Below are 6,000 nucleotides of genomic sequence, written 5' to 3'. Positions count from 1 at the left end.
GCACATGCCTCTTCCAGCAGGTTTCTAAGGTTCTGCTTGCATCTCATACAGAAGCCATATTTTAGGTTTCTTGCTCTTAAGAAGCCCTCCCCAGCACACCTGCTGGATCCAGGCTGACTGTGCAGTTAACTGTGCCCAAGGCCAGGGTTGGGAGAAGGGACAGATTCTTCTTCTGGAATTCACCCAGTTGGGTTGGAGCTCTGGTGCTTTGTCAGGTCTTTTCTTTCTTCCTCTGTTTCTTTCCACTCTCTGTGATCAGAGTATTTCCAGAAGTTCCCAAGGTGGAGGAAGTAACACCACAAATTCAGTGAGCAGGTGACCCCTCCCTCACATCCTTTCATTTCATCTCCAGCCCAACAGGGATGAATTTTCCTTTAGATTGGGCTTTGAAAACAGATCCACATGATCAGTCAAATTCTCAAGTTTCTCAATCTACTTTCTGCAGCTATCAACTGGAATTAGAACCCAGGAATGGCTCTAATCAATTAGTTTCCTCTCAAAAAAATAAATAAAATTAACAAACAACTCTAAAAAATTCATCTGAGTCATCTGTATGTACAGCCCTGTTTCAGCATCTGGAAATACTCCTGTGGTATGCTTTAGTACCACCAAAGTTAGCAGTGGATGGCACTGGCAAAGGCCATGAGAAGGGCGAGTAATTCAAAATGGAAGTGGCATGCAAGCAGGGAAACTGGGTGAAGAAGTTGCAGTTAGGCTAAAGTCCTGTAAGAGCTTGCACTGGAGGTTTCTGAGATTCTGTTATACGTGTGTTTTTTTTTTCTTTTTTCCCCCAACAAATAAGCAGCTCAGAGTCAGGTAAGAGTGGGATGATGCTCATTGCCACCAAAGCACATTTGAGCTGCCAGGCAGCAGGGACTTTGCTAGTGGTCTTTCATGACTCATTCTGGAGAGGTAATTTGAGGAAGAAAGCATTGTTTGGGGGGAAGGGAGGAGAAATATGTTTTTGCAGTTAAAAATTTGGAGAAGATCTAACCTCCTTGACACTCTAGCCAAAGAAGGTCTTCTTCATAGGAATAGCAGTCCCAAAAGAAGAAAATCACTCAAACTTCAGCAAACAAGAGAGGAGGTGGACTAGACTTCAGGCAAATTCACAGAAGAATGCAGCTGCCTGGTGTGGCCTCTCTTATTTGTACTGAGGAGCCCCAGAGCCGGTTAGTGAGCTGCAGCCTTTGGCATGTGACTCATACCAGTCATGCTCCTGTGATCCCGATTAATTGGGAGGCTGAGGCAGGAGGATGACTTAAGCTGGAGAGTTTAAGACCAGCATGAGCAATGTAGTGAGACCCTTTCTCGAAAAACAAAATGAAATAAAATGTCTCCAGAAGTTAGAAGTAACCTCACCAGAAGGAAAAATGCTGCATACTGATCAAAGAACAGATTTACTGTGGACTTTTTCAAAAGCAAAAGTAACATTAAAAGCTGTACGAAAATGGATAGATGTTTCAAATTCCAAGGAAAATGAATTTCAAACTCAGAATTATTTCATAATTTAAGTAAAATAGTACATTAGATACAACTTTAGATGTGAATTTTCTTTGCTTTCTTTCTTTCTTCCTTTGTGTGTGTGTGTGTGTGTGTGTGTGTGTGTGTGTGTGTGTGTGAGTGAGAGAGAGAGAGAGAGAGAGAGAGAGAGAGAGAGAGAGAGATTCTGTGGATTGAATCAGGTTGTTTTACCTCTGAGCCACATCCCCCAGCCTTTTTTATTTTATTTTTGAGACAGGGTCTCACTGAATTGCCCAGGCTGACCTCTAACTTGCATTCCACCCATCTCAGCCTCCTGAGTTGCTGGATTACAAGTGTGCACCACTGTGCCCAGTTAGATGTGCATTTTCAAAAACTCCAACGCTCTTTGCATCTCTTTGCAAGGAAGCCTCAGGGGGATGTTCTCTACTAACATCAGAGAGTAAATGAGGAAAGAAGTGGATGCAGTTTCTCTAATTCTCATTAGGCCCAGCTGTTAAATGGCTTTCCATGCATAGTTCACCTATTAGTATGTTGAATGGTCTTGGGAGAAGGCAGAAACAATAACACTATAGTAGGCTGTATTTATAACTAGATACATGGACCCGGATACTTATAAAGCAAAGAGGTTTAGTGAGTTCACAGTTTTAGAACTTGAAAATTCAAGATGGGACAGCCCCATCAGTTTAACCTCTGGTGAGGGACTAATGGCAGATGGCATCACAGAAGAAGTGCATGTAAGAGGGAGAGGGCACATCAGAAAGCTGCAGGCCACCATGATGGGGAGGCACTGCGCTCATATTTTGTAACAACTCTTTCCTGAGAACTCACTCCAGGAGAACAGCATTCCCTTTAAGGCAGCCCCACCATGACTTAAGGGCCTCACACCAGGACTCACCTCCTTTTTGTTGGGGGTATTGGAGGTTGAACTCAGGAGCACTCTAGCACTGAGCTAAATCTCCAGCCCTTTATATTTTGAGAGAGGGTCTCACTAAGTTGCCGAGGCTGGCCTCAAAATGTGACCCTCCTGCCTCTGCTTCCAGAGTAGCTGAGATTAGAGGCATGTGGCATTGCTCCCAGTTTAGGCCACACCACTTAATATCACCACAGAGTACCAGGATTTTAGCTCATAAGTTCGAAATAGACTTTATCCATAGCAAATACCTACCCACCATGGGAACTGCAAAATTTTGGCCTTTCTTATAGCCAGGACTTGTAGCCTGACCCAATTGATGAGATGTGTCTGTGTCACATTAAGGAAGTGAACAGGGCTGAGGAGGGTGATCTATCCTTGGCTCTGGAGTGGCAGCATTGACACACTGCAAGGCTGAGATCCTGGCACAGAAGTGCCAGGGGTACAAACTGGAATCCAGAGTCTGTATGAAATAGCAGCAGTTTTGCCTTGCACAGTGGTGTCCACTCAGTGCACCTCAGTCGTATGTCTTTTCTTGTTGCACTTTGTGTTTTTCCTGGACTTGGCAATTCTCCCAACTTTTTATTTACTTTGTATTCATTTTACTAATTATGAATTTTTCCTCATACTCTTTTATTTTGTGCAGGGGAAGGGGTTGCTCAACCACATACCTACCACTTTTTGTATTTTATTTAGAGACTGGACTCTCTGAGTTACTTGGCATCTCACCGAAGCTGAGGCTGGCTTTGAACTCACCATCTTCCTGCCAAAGCCTCCTGAGCCTCTAGGATTACAGGCTGGCACCACTTTGCCCAGGTCTTCCACATACTCTTCAACAGGTTCATAATTTTTTTTTTACAATGCAGCAGATATTTCATCATCTTTGAACTCCTTCCCTGCTTAATAAGTGAAAGTCCACTTTTGTTTTTATTCTTCCAGTGTTGGGGATTGAACTCAGGGACACTGTACCACTGAGCTCCATCTTAGCACTTATTACTTCTGTAATTTTGAGACAGGATCCCCCTGTATTGCTAAGGCTATCTTCAAACTTGTGATCCTCCTTCCTTAGCTTCCCCAGTAGCTGAGATTTCAGGTGTGTACCCTTGCATCCAACTCTTACCACTTGATTCTTGATTGCAAATAAAGCTGCAAATAAAGGGGCTGGGAAGTAGCTCAGCCTCACATGCGTGAGACCACAAAACACAAGGCCTTGTGTTTAAGAATAATAATACATCTAGCCTAGACATATCCTTTAGGGGGGCCCTGCACTATTTATTTCTCCTGACTTGTACTTGAGGTCAAGAAGTTGGTAAGGACAGCAGAAGTACAGCCTGCTGGGACATCTGCTCCTCTGCTTGTTGAAGTAGAGGATTCAGGTGTATTGGGCTTGTGGGGCAGAGTTCTTTCTTCCCCTGGTTAATCTCTCCCCTGTCTGCTTTTGCCTGGGGTTTTGCTGTCCTGTCCTGCTTCCATCCTGAACCCCCTTTCTTCCACTTCTCTCACTGCAGCCAAAGCCATCTTCCTTGTAGAGGAACAAACAGGCCAAGTCTGACCCCTGCCTAAAATTCTCCCATGGGCTCCCGTTGCAGTTATAGCAAAGCCTGGAATCCTGGCTGGGGCACCAGGGCCCTGCAGGATCACACGCTTGCTGTCATCTCCCCATTCCCAGTCACCTGTCTTGGGGCCTTTGCACTCCCATCCTGCTGCCTGGAACCCTATGGTTACTCCCATGTCTTGGGTCTTTGTTAGCTTGTCTCTCATCAGGGCCTCACCTATTCAGTGTAACCTCCCCTAATGACCGTCTCCTGCCCACCCTTTCTCTTTTCCACATTCTAGGCATTTTCTTCTTTGAAATCATCTTGTTTATTCATTTCCTTCCTTTTAAAATTTGTCTGTTTCTATTAGACTACAACTTCTCTAGGAGAAGGGGTGGTGCCTGTGCAACGCCTAGTGGGAAACTAGAAGGTGCTCACAGAAATGCCTGCTGAAGAACTGGGCCAAGGAGGGGGCCTCCTCCATCCTGCTACTCCTGGGGTCTCCAGAAGGCTGTGGTGGTTGAAGGGTCTTTGTGCTTTTTCTGGTAGACAGAGCCAGATGGTAGTTTCTGGGACCTTCCTGGTGAGTGTCTAGGAGTTCTGCTGGGAACTGGGCCCCCTGGCACAGCACCTTCTGACCCTGAAGTGCCCACTCACTTGTCCACAGAGGTTGGACAATGGGAAAAGTGTCAATTTCAGTTAATAAGGGCATCTATGTATTGAACCCAGGTCAAGGAGCCGAGCCCAGACACTGCTGGCTCAGCATGGTGTAACAGGCTGGCCTCTGCGATCATCGGTCATGTACCTCACAAGTACCTCTGCAGGGTTTTCTCTTTCTCCTTGGTTGAGGAGGCTGTTGGTCTTGTATCCGCCCAGCTTGGGTTTGGGGTAGACACTTGGACTGTGTGCATTTCTGCCTTCTTGAGGTTTCTGTGACTGAGGACCCTTTTCTCAGGTTAGTTGGGTTGTGAATTCTGGTTCTGGTATCCAGAAGGGAGATGATATCTTGTCATTGGGTTCAGACTCATAGGCATGGCTCCTGTGCTTGAGCAGCTCATGGACACTCCATAGGTGACGTGTAGGGAACATGGCACACATCGCCTGGGGTTCCCTCAGGGAGATGTTTGTCACACAAATGGGCAGGACACATCTTCACTTCTTTCTCTCAGTGCCTGTCCACTATGCCTGGAGTGACTCATGTTTCCCCCGGAAATCCATTGCCCAGGACGTGTAACAGAAGGTCCCAAAGCCTGTCTTTACATCAGCAGAAGCTGGGCAGAGCTCCCTGGTCAGTTAGTCACGTTTGAAATGGCCAGGGAAAAGCAGTAGAGTCTACCAGACTGGGAAGGTTCTGGTCCAGAGCCCTGGCAGAGGTGTAGGATAAAGAAAGGGAATCCCTCAGGTATCCTCAGCTCAGCCAGGCCACCAGCCAGTGGGGCTATCAGCCTAGAGGGGCAGTCAATGGTTGCAACTTCAGCTGGCGGAAGGATCTTTAGTTGTGGGTATGTCCCTACTTGCCCTCCCTCAGAAGGCACAGAAGTATTCCTGCTCCTGGCAGTGAGGCCTGTGGGCCATAGTGTGTTCCTTAAGATTTTTGTGGAAATTACTTTGTTGCCCCTGCAGGACCCAGATCAGAACCCCACATGTCGCTTAGCCTTGGGCTAGGAAAGAACAGCCAACAGGGACACTCCAGGACACTGGAAGGGATGAGAGGGTTTCCTGAGATGGAGACCCACAAGAATCTCTGCTGTCCTTCAGCTGCCTTTTTGGACCTAGTGGCCAAGAGGTGGGAGGAACTGAGTCTGTGCTGTGCTACTTCCCTGATGCTCTCTGAAAGTCAGGCTTGGACAGAACAGTCAGCTTTGGAAGGCAGAGGCCTGGGAGGGAGGGATTGCTAAAGTTTCATCCTGAAATGATGCCACCCTTGCTCCTGGGGTGCCCCTGGCCTTCTTTGACCCTCTGTTTAGGCCATATCACCCACTCCCATGAGGCTCCATTTGTCACATGCTGGCCCCAGATTAAATCTCTGCAACCCCACAGATGGCTCCCATGGGTTCTGGACCGGGTCAC

Source organism: Urocitellus parryii, unplaced genomic scaffold (assembly GCF_045843805.1).
Source record: "Urocitellus parryii isolate mUroPar1 unplaced genomic scaffold, mUroPar1.hap1 Scaffold_43, whole genome shotgun sequence".
NCBI classification, from domain to species: Eukaryota; Metazoa; Chordata; class Mammalia; order Rodentia; family Sciuridae; genus Urocitellus; species Urocitellus parryii.
This window is presented reverse-complemented; position numbering follows the sequence as displayed.